Below are 11,450 nucleotides of genomic sequence, written 5' to 3' on the forward strand. Positions count from 1 at the left end.
CTTATTCCAGTTGTGCCATTATGGATAGATCAAACTGTCAAATCCCAAGTGACTTTGTGGCAGTGTCATTTATTTACTTGATTTAAGTGTCCATAACCAGGAACCCGCTATGGAAGCATCATCCTTGTTCTGGGCATCTTGTAGTCAAAACCACCTGTCTTGATCTTGAGCAGCCTCTGCCACTCCTGGTATAAGTGAGTGGCTGCTCCTAAGTCAGAGCCACCTGACATGTCCAGGCTTGGCTCCTCTACTCTGAACCTGCTCTTCTCTTTAGCTTGATATTTTAATAATGACTCTCCTAGCCTTGACTCCAGTTTCCATGTTTATCAAGCACTTAGTTGAAAAATGGTACTTTTAAGGCTGAAGGAAGCATATGTGTGAATGGACAGAACTTTGTACCCTCCCTGGCCTAAATGGCATCATCAGAGTTGGAGCCAGTTCCAACAAAGGATTAGCCAATTGCTTGGATTGATTGCAATGAAAGTGTGCCTACAGCAGACACCCAGCTATTAAATGAAGCTCAGCTCTTTGTCACTGGATAAAGAAGACACATGATAGTAAAGCTGTATTCTAGCAAGCAGTCATACCCGTTATCTGTACTAGATTACAAGATAGAGGTCATGGAAATGATGGTTTTAATTGACAGTAAGGTGGTACAAATGATTATTCTAAAATGTTGTGTTATAAATTTTACTAACGTAACTTGACAAGGAGGAGAAAATTCATGAACACAAGTGATTAGGGTGATCTTCTATTATGTTTTGGTTGTCAACTAATCAGACCATGTGTAGCCATTTATTCTTTCTCATTAATCAATGTATCAAACACTGTAACTAAACACAAGGCCTAGGATTTCAGAGATGAATAAAAAACAATCCCCCAAACAGCGATTGTTCTTGTGCGAGGAAGGGAGAGAAGGAGTTCGGGTCTTGGGCTTTAGTTGATGTGCTGGTTTGAAAGGATACATGTACCCTAGAAAAGCCATGTTTTAATCCTAATCCCATTTTGTAAAAGCAAACATTTCTTCTAATCCCTATTCAGTACTGCATGTTTGGGACTGTAATCAGATCATCTCTCCAGAGATGTCGTTTAATCAAGAGTGGTTGTTAAACGGCATTAAGTGGAGGCGTGTCTCCACCCATCTGGGTGGGTGTTGATTAGTTTACTGGAATCATATAAAAGAGGAAACATTTTGGAGAAAGCAGAGAATGACATAGTCACAAGAAGCAGAGAGTCCATTAGTCAGTGACCTTTGGAAATAAAGAAGGAAAATGCCTCCTGGGGAGCTTCATGAAAGGAAGCCAGGAGAGAAAGCTAGCAGATGATGCCGTGTTTGCCACATGCCTTTCCAGATGAGAGAGAAACCCCGACCCTGTTCACCATGTGCCTTCTCACTTGAGAGAGAGACTCTGAACTTCAGCGACCTTCTTGAACCAAGGTATCTTTCCATGAATGCCTTTGATTGGACATTTCTATGGACTTGTTTTAATTGAGGCATTTTCTTGACCTTAGAACTGTAAACCATTTTAATTTAAACTAATTTAATAATAAATTTCCTTTTTAAGAAACCATTCTATTTCTGGTATATTGCATTCTGGCAGCTGGCAAACTAGAACAGTTAACAAGATGATTTTGATTGCCAGGCAAACATTCCATTAAGAAACACTCAAGTTTTACAGCTTCAGTGACTGACTATTAAGATGTAAGAGAAGTCATATATGACTCTGCTCTACCTATAGAATCTAATACATTGCAACACAATTGAATTCCTTCCCTAAAGCAAAAATCCTCTCATTCTAACATCATACCTTAAAACTCTTTTTTTCGAAGAAGAAGATTTAAAATATTTACCCATGCTACAGAAAGAGACTGTATTAAAAGTGGATACCCAAAATAAATGGATACATGAGGTCAGTCGACACTATGACACTATGAAGCTCAAGCTACTTAAAAGAAAGTGGCAATATATTGATTCACGATCTTAAAGCTGGGTGCTTTAGCATTGCTGTCGAAAGACTTTTAAAGGAATAGAATCAAAGAAAAAAGCTGCAATTTTGTACAGATACCAACTTCTCTGAAAAGCCGGTGTTTTTTCAACTAGCGTTGAATGCAAACCAATTTGCAGTAGTAATTTCCAATAGACAAACAGCTTTGTTGCTGCGTTTATGGAAATGGGTACCAATTGCTTTTGTAATATGGTAAATATGTGAGCTAGCACTTCTGTATTTCTTTTGATTTTTTTAAACATGCATTTGGCTTGAAAAATATGATTTTAATGCTTTAATCTCATGTAGTTTCTTTTTCATTTCAAGCAAAATCTTATTGTACTTGAGTGTACCTTGTTTCGTTAGCACACCTAGACTTCTATAACTGTACTCATGACCCAGTATGTATGTTCTTTCTATGAAAGAAAAAACACTAATCTTAAAAAAAGAGAGAGATTTAAGAGAAGTCAGACAGAAATGCTGGAGAGAAAGTTTGGATAGTTTCTTTCTCTTCTTATGGGAAATTAAAAGACCAAATATCTTTCTCTTTTTCTCTGATTTCTGGTCCATCTCTTTTCTCTTTTGCAGCTGGATAAGATGAGTTGGGAGGTAAAACTTGCCACTTCTGTCCCTGGGCAGGTGGTCTGGCCCCACTTCCTCTGTTTTGGAGAAGACCCTCATTATTCTCTCCTTTGACTTGAGCCTCCTGTTTCTCACTGGAAATGTTATGGCTTCTTTTGCGTTGGAGTAGGATCTCCATTGATTTTTTGTGTGTGCCACTTTTAAATAGCTTTAAGACATTGCATTTTCCACTTGTAATACAGTACTAAGAAAGTACAATTTTATGTCCTTTACCTGTGCGCATATACCATAGCCAAGGCTTAAGAATGCCCAGGAATTTTGTATAGCAGCTGAACTGCTACAGAATGTGCTGCAAATTTAGGCCCTTCAATTTTTTACTGTGGAGCAAAGCTATGGTGTGTGTGCCAACTGATTTAGTGAACCTCTCTAATGGTGGGTCCAGAAGAGAAACCACCAGAAGGAGATGTTCCACCACCAGGCAAGCCCCCAGGTGTTCTACCTGGCATACCTCCTGCGCTCTGGTACAGCTTGATAATGATGGGGTTTTCTCCAGCTCCTTCTGCTGATGTTCAGATTCTTTCTCTCTGAAGTCTGATTCTTACCAAGCCAGTTAATAATTTCATTACATTTGTCAAGATTCTTCTGTTTGTCCTCATCATTGATCATGCCTTGAGGTGTCTCATCCTCAGCTGTTGCCTTCATGTTAAATGCATATGATTCAAGTGAATTCTTAGAAGATACCTTGTCCCTCTGCTTCTCATCTTCAATCTTGTACTTCTCAGCTTCCTGGATCATGTACTCTATGTCTTCTTTGCTCAAATGGTCCTTGTCATTAGTGTTGGTGACCTCATTCTCTTTTCCTGTGCCCTCATTCACAGCAGAGACATTGAGGATGTTGTTGGCATCAATGGCAAAATTGACTTCAGTCTGAGACATCCTACAGGGGGCAGGGGATATCCCTGTGAGTTCAAACTTGCCAAGCAGACTGTTAACCTTGGTCATGGAACATTCACCTTCGTAAACCTGAATGAGCACACTGGGTTGGTTGTCAGAGAAGGTAGTGAAGGTCTCTATCTCCTTGGGGAAATGATGGTATTGCACTTTATGAGGACAGTCATGACTCCACCAGAAGTTTCAATACCAAGGGAAAGAGGAGTGACACCCAAGAGCAGTAAAACTTGAACGTTTTCAAATACGATGGCTGTTGGACAGCTGCACCATAAGCAACAGCCTCATAAGGATTGATGTTCTTGTTTAGCTATTTTTCATTGAAGAAGTTCTGGAAAAGTTTTGGAATTTTGGAAATATGAGTTGAACTGCCCACCGGGACAATATCATGAATCTGTGACTTGTGTACCTTGGCATCCCTGAGGGCTTTCTCCACGGGGTCCAATGTACCACGGAACAAGTCAGCATTCAATTTTTCAAACTGGGCACAGGTAATGGAGGCTTAGAAGTCAATTCCTTCATACAGAGAATCAGTCTCAATACTGGCCTGGATTCTGGAAGAGTGGGTACACTTAGCTCATTCACAAGCTGTATGGAGGCAGCGGGCAGCTCTCTTGTTGTCACTGATGTCTTTTGTATGCTTGTGCTTGAACTCTGGCAATACAGTGGTCGAGCATTCAGTTGTCAAAGTCTTCTCACCTAACTGCACATCTCCAGCTGTTGACTTGACTTCAAAAATTCCATTTTCAGTGTTGAGGATTGACACATCAAAAGTGCCACCTCCTAAGTCAAAGATCAGCACATTTCTTTCAGCACCAACCTTTTTGTCTAAGCCATTAGCAATAGCAGCAGCAGTTGGTTCATTGATGATTCTGAGTACATTGAGGCCAGCAATGGTACCAGCTTTGGTGGCCTGACACGGAGTCGTTAAACTAAGCTGGCACTGTGAAAACAGCATTGGTAACAGTCTTCCCAAGATAGGCTTCTGTAATTTCCTTCATCTTTGTTAGAACTATAGATGACACTTCCTCTGGATAGAAACTTTTGGTCTCACCCTTGTATTCTACTTGGATCTTGGGCCTGCCCTCATTATTCCCCACCACAAAGAGACAATGCTTCATATAAGACTGAATAACAGCATCATCAAATCTATGTCCAATCAAACATTTGGCATCAAACACTGTGTTAATGGGGTTCATTGCAACTTGATTCTTTGCAGCATCACTGATCAATCATTTGGTATCAGTAAAGATGACATAGCCTGGAGTTGTTCAGTTCCCCTGATCATTGGCAATTATCTCCACTTTTCCATGCTGGCACCCTCACATGAGTATGTGGTACCAAGATCAATGCCAACTGCATGTCCCTTCACATGGTTGTTTGTTGGAGGCCTGACTCATAGAAGAAGAGTCCCAAAAGCTAGCACCACATTCAATCTCAGATTGAGATTTAAGTTCATTCAACAATACAATATTTATCCATCTCTTCCACATCCTTAATTATGTAGGTACAGTAGTGAAAAAACCATAGTGAAACAAAACACGATCCTTCCATTATGTCCTGTATGCCTGGATAGGAAAAAAAAATTAAACAAATAAACGCAAAAACAGGTCATCTAATTACAATTCATGATGGGTACTATGAAGGAGGCAGTATTATAAGAGAATATATGATGTCTCTCTGAGGAAGTGATGCTTACACTGATTTCTGAAGGATGAGAGGGAGCCAACCTGGGGAAACATCCTCCAGGCAGAAAATAGGTCCTGAGGTGGGAACAGAAAGATCAGTGCTGAAGATCCATGATGAAGGGGTGAAGGCAGGACTAGACAAGGACTTGGTGGCTGAAGCCTTGGGGCCATGACTTTTCTGGATACTGTGAAAAGGAGTGGAAGGTAGCAAGAGGGATGGAGCAGGAACAGATGGGAGATGTTCTAGTTTACTAGCTGCTGGAATGCAACATACCAGAAACAGAATGACTTTTAAAAAGGGGAATTTAATAACTTGCTTGTTTACAGTTCTAAGGCCGAGAAAATGTCCCAATGAAACAAGTCTATAGAAATGTCCAATCTAAGGCATCCAGGGAAAGATACCTTGGTTCAAGAAGGCCATCAATGTTCAACGTTTCTCTCTCGGCTGGAAGGGCACATGGTGAAGATGGCGGCATCTGCTGGCTTTCTCATGGCTCTACCAAAAAGGGACTCTCCCCAAAAATGTTTCCTCTTTTAAAGGATTCCACTAAGCAACTCCACCTTCAGTAGGTGGAGACACACCTCCATGGAAATCATCTAATCAAAAGTTACCACACACAATTGGGTGGGTCATATCTTCATGGAAACAATTGAAATGTTCCCAACCAGCAATATCGAATGAGGATTAAAGGGCATGGCTTTTCTGGAGTCCACCGCAGATTTAAACCAGCACAGGAGACTTCTGCTATAGTAAAGGCAGGGATGGTGATGGCTTAGGCTGGCAGGTTGGTCTGGTGGCCCAGGGATGGCCAGAAGTGAACACACTGGGGACACACTGGGAGATGGAATCAACAGTACTAGTTAGGTTAAAAACGCATTCACGATGAGGTTCAGCCTGGCTTACTAAATGCTAACTAGAGTCGGGGACTGTTTTAGTTTCCTAGGCTCCTAAAGCAAATACCATGAAATGGGTTGGATTAAACAATGGGAATTTATTCACTCATGATTTTGAAGCTGCAAAAATGTCCAACCAAGGCATCATCAAGATGATACTTTCTCTCAAAAAGCTGATGTTCTGGGCCTGGCTGCCGGCGATCCTTGGTCAGATGGCAACTTACATGGTGGTGTCTCCTGGTCTCTTCCTTCTCTTCTGGGTTCAACTCCTTGCTTCCTGTGGCTTTCTTTCTCTCTTTGTCTGAAATTCATTCTCCTATAATGGACTCCAGTAACAGGATTAAGACCCTAGATTGGGTTTTAATCCCTCAATCTCTAGATTGGGGTGGGTTACACCTTAAATGAAGTAACCTCATCAAAAGGTCCTCCTTACAAGGGGTTCACACTCCCAGGTATGGATTAACTTCCTACCATCCTTGGGTTATCATCTTGTGCTCCCCTTGTGTATTTGTTCTTCCTCCCTCCTTCCTTCCATATGTCCTATTTCCCATTCTCTTCCATTCTTCCCTTCCTTCGTTCCTCGTAACAACTGTTTAATGAGCCCAGGCTATGTCCCAGTAACTAGGCATTAGCAGCAGTGAACAAGACTGATCAATTCCCAGCTCTTAAGAAGACTTACTTGCTTGTGGGTAGAGGCAATCAGGGACTAAGAATATTAATATTAATATATTGAGATTAATATTTATCATGCAGAGAGCATAATAGGATGAGTCTTGGAGACAACAAGAGAGTCTACAGTCAGGGACAGTGGCTGAGAGAAAATATTTGAGCCAAAAAATGAGGTAAAAATCTTCCAGTAGCATAGGGACCAGCTAGGACATAAGGTAGGTTTGTTTTCTGGGAGTTGCTGGAGTGGAGAGGGGTGAGTGGTAGGCTGTGAGGTTGGAGATCACATAGTACTGGAACAAAGGGAATGTTAGGATTAGGTTTCGTCTTCAGAGAGGACACTCTGGCTGTCCCACAGAGCACCACATCCTTTGATGTAGTCATTTTAATGTAACCAGGTAGTGTATTCTTTATCTCGCCATCCTCCAAGTTGCTAAAGCTGGAATCAGCCTCACAGTCTCCTTTCCTTTCTTTGCCTGCTTAACCCACTGTCCCTGTACCATACAGGATGCCTGCTGCAGCCTCTTCCTCTCTTTCCTTGCCTCCAGCCTCTCTCTGAAGTCCATCTGCACATTGCTGCAGACCTAAGAGTCTAGAGGAATTTCTGGAGCAAACATGGGATCTTGCCACATCCTGTGAGACAACTTCTCTGGCTACCCACTACTTCCTGGACCTTTTCTAAAGGAGACTAACCACCTTCAATCGTATCGCCTGACACCATAATTATCCCCAGATTTTTGTGTTCCTTCAAGAATGTACTTTGAAGCTTCTCAAATTTAAGAAATAAAAATAAGAGTAGCTCAAGGAAAAAATAAGGGTATAAAGGGAAAACACAAAACTCCACCAATTCCCATCCTGCCACTAGCTGATCCCAGCCCCCAGCTATACTCCCTGGAGGTAACAGTTATTACTGCCTTCAGACATTGTTCTCTGTCTATATATGTGTGTATGATTTTGTTAAAATGACATTTTTAGGGTATAACTAAAATGCAATAAAATCCACCAATTTTAGGTGGAACATTTGATGAGTTTTGACAAGTTAACCATCATCATGATCGAGAAACAGACATTTCCATCATCCCAGAAAGTTCTCTCATGCCCTTTTGCGGTCAATCCATTCCCCTACCAACTACTGATCTTTTTTTTCATTATAGTTTCCTGTTTTCTAGAATTTCATATAAATTGAATCATACAGAAAGTAGTCTTCTGTGTCTGACTTCTTTCACTTAGTATAATGCCTTTGAGATCACCTGGGATGTTGCCTGACCAGTATTTCATTCCTTTTTATTGCAGAGTGGTATTTCCTGAATGGAAATACTATAATTTGTTTATTCCTTCAGTATTTAATGGAAATTTGGGGTTGTTTCCGGTTTTTGGGAATTGGGAATAAAGCTTTTTGAGTAAAGAGTATATATGTATATGTATATATATTTTTTCATTTCTATTACATAAATATCTGAGCATGAAATTGCTGAGTTGTATAGTAAGTCTTTATTTTAGCTTTATAAGGAAGTGCCATATTGTCTGTTCAAATGGCTGTGTAATTTTGCATTTTCACTAGTAATGCATGAGAGTTCCATTTGCTCTATATCTGCACCAATGCATGGTTGCCAGTCTTTTTATTTCCTGCCATTCTCGTGAGTGTATGGTGCTTTCTTATTGTGGTTGTAATTTGTATTACCAAAATGAACAATGATGTCAAACATTTTCATTTGTTTATTTAGCAATTTGTATATCTAAATATAAATATATGAATATTTTATATTTATATTCATATATTTCACAAACTGTTCAAATCTTCTGCCTATGTATTTAATCAGGTTGTTTGTGTTTCTATTACTGAGTTGCATCTTACATAATCTAGATGCAAGTCTTTTATCAGGTATGAATTGGCCAATATTTAACAATGCCTTTTGAAGAGCAAAACTTTTTAATTTTTATGCATCTAATTTATTATTTTTTCTTTTATTGTTTCGTGCTTTTTGGGGCATGTCTGAGATTTTTTTCATATCTAGGGTCACAAATTCTATCTTATGTTTTATTAAGGAGTTTTACAGCTTTAGCTCTCATAGTTTGGTCTATAGTCTGTTGTGAGTTAATTTTTGTAAATGTTGTGTCATAGAGGTTGAGATTTCTTTTTTTGCATATGGATAGCCAATTGTTCCAGTACCATTCAATGAAAAACATACTTTTTCCCAATTGAAATACCTTGACCACTTTACTGAAAATCAAATGACCATGCATGTGTGGATCTTTTTCTGGACTCTATTTTGATCCATTGATTTATATGTTTATCCTTAAGCCAATACCACAATGTCCTGATTACTTTAGCATTACAGTAACTTTTAAAATCAGGTAGCTATGCCCTCCACTTTTATTATCTTTCTAAATTGTTTTGGTTACACTATGTTTTTTGTACTTTCCTAAGAATTTTAAAACCAGCTTGTCTATTTCTACAAAAAAATAAAATATATTGGGATTGCTTTGAGTCTTTAGATTAAATGGAAATAATTGACTTTTTCAATGTTGAGTTTTCTGAAAATGGTATAATAACCCCTCTTGATAATATTTTAAAGTTTTCATTGTGCAGATTTTCACATATTCAATTAAATTTATATTTAAGTGTTCCACATTTTAAACTGCTATTTAAATGATATTTTAAAATGCTAATTTCCAATGACTCCATGATAGTATATAAAAATACAATGTGATATTTTTATATTTACCTTGTAGCCTGTGACCTTGCTAAACTCTTTTGTTATTTCTAGGTGCTATTTTTGTTGAATTCTTAGGATTTCCTACATAAATGAACATGTAAACTGCAAGTAAACAGTCTTACCTCTTCCTTTCCAATCAGTGTGCTTTTTATTTATTTATTTTTCTTGTCTGATTGCACTGGCTATAGCTTCCAGGGCAATGTTGAATAGAAGTGGTGAAAATTAACATCCTTGTCTTGTACCAGTCATAGAAGGAAAACATTCAGTCTTTCGCCATTGGAGTATGATGCTAATTGTAGGTTTTGGTTGGTGCTCTTCATTAGGTTGAGAAAGTTCTATTCCCAGGTTTCTGAGAGTTTTAATTATGAATGGGTATTGAACTTTGTCATTCAATTGTTTGTCATTCAATTATTAAACCAAACTTCCAACCCTACGATAAGTCCCACTTGGTCATTATAATTTAAAACATTGATAGATTATATATTTATATGATATTTTTGTTTTTTATTAAGAATTTTTTGCATCTGCATTAATGAGGGACACTGGTCTGTAGTTTTCTTTTTTGACAATGCATTTGTCTAATTTGAGTATCATGAAAATGCTGTTATCATAAAATAAGTTGGAGAGTGTTCATTCCTCTTTTATTTTCCAGGAGCATTTATGTAAAAGTGGTATTATTTATTCCTTAAATGTTTGGTAGAATTAATCTCAAGCGATCTGAGCCTGGAGTTCTGTTTGTGGAAATTTCTAATTAGATTTCTTCATTAGATGCTAATCATAATATTTTTGTGTTTTAAGGGATTTACCTATTTTAATAGTTTTCAAATTTATTTGTAAAAAGTTTTTCATATATTTATTATCCTTTTTCATGTCTATAGAATCTGTAGTATAGCGATGTTACTTTCTTATCTTAATAAGGCAATCTGTATCTTCTACTTTTTGTCCTGATCAGTCTGCCTGGAGATTTATCAATTTTTCAATTTTATTGCTCTTCTCAAAGAACAAGCTCTAGTTTCACTGATTTTTCTCTATTTTCTTTCTTTTTTCAATTTTGTTGATTTCTGTTCTTATCTTTATTATTTCTTTCCTTTCAGGCTTACTGTTCCCCCCCCCCCCCCCTTTTTTTAAAATCGAAGCTTGGATCTATGATTTGAGAACTTTCTTATTTTCTAGAAATTTATAGAAAATTTATTTGTGTTATACATTATCCTGCTAGCATTGCTTTAGCTACCTGGCATGAATTTGATATATTATCATTAGGTTTAGAGTATTTTCAGATTCCCCTTGTGATTTCTTCTGTGACCCATGGCTTATTTGGAAATCTGTTATTTAATCACAAAAAATATTTGGATTTTCCAGATAGTTTTCTGTAATTGACTTCTGGCTTAATTTCATTAAGGTCAGATTTGTTTTCTGGCCTAGGAATAATCTATTTTGATGAATAGTCTATGTGCACTAAAAATAATGTGCATTATGTGGAGAGTTATAAAAACATCAACTAGGTTAAGTTGTTTGATGGTATTATTCAAACCTTGCTAATTTTCTGACTACAGATTCTGCCTGTGACTGAGAAGGGAGTGCTGTCATTTTAAATTATAATTGTCTGTTTCTCCTTCCAATTCTATCAGTATTTCCTTCGTGTAATTTGATGTTCTTTTGTCACATGCATACACATTTAGGGTATAAATTCAATGTAAATTCTTCTTGATGAATTGACCGTTTATTGTTGTGAATTATCCCTCTTTGTCCCTTATAATATTCCTTATTTTGAAGTCCCAATTATATTAACATAATGTCTTCAGCTTCTTATGAACAGTGTTTATATGGTATTTATTTTTCCTTTGTTTTAAGCTTATTTGTCTTTTTTTCTTTATTAGATAAATTGTAGGTTTACAGAAAAATCTTGCAGAAAATATAGAATTCTCATATGCCCCATCTCACATACATGATTTTATTACCCTTTGCATTAG

At 37.7% G+C, this 11,450-nt stretch overlaps 1 pseudogene; it reads right to left on the bottom strand.

Annotated features, from left to right (window-relative positions):
* Nucleotides 1-2,980: 2,980 nt before the first annotated feature.
* On the bottom strand, nucleotides 2,981-4,878 carry LOC143664349 (heat shock cognate 71 kDa protein pseudogene; annotated as a pseudogene).
* Between the last annotated feature and the right edge of the window lie 6,572 nt (nucleotides 4,879-11,450).

Source organism: Tamandua tetradactyla, chromosome 20 (assembly GCF_023851605.1).
Source record: "Tamandua tetradactyla isolate mTamTet1 chromosome 20, mTamTet1.pri, whole genome shotgun sequence".
In the NCBI taxonomy this organism is placed as follows: Eukaryota; Metazoa; Chordata; class Mammalia; order Pilosa; family Myrmecophagidae; genus Tamandua; species Tamandua tetradactyla.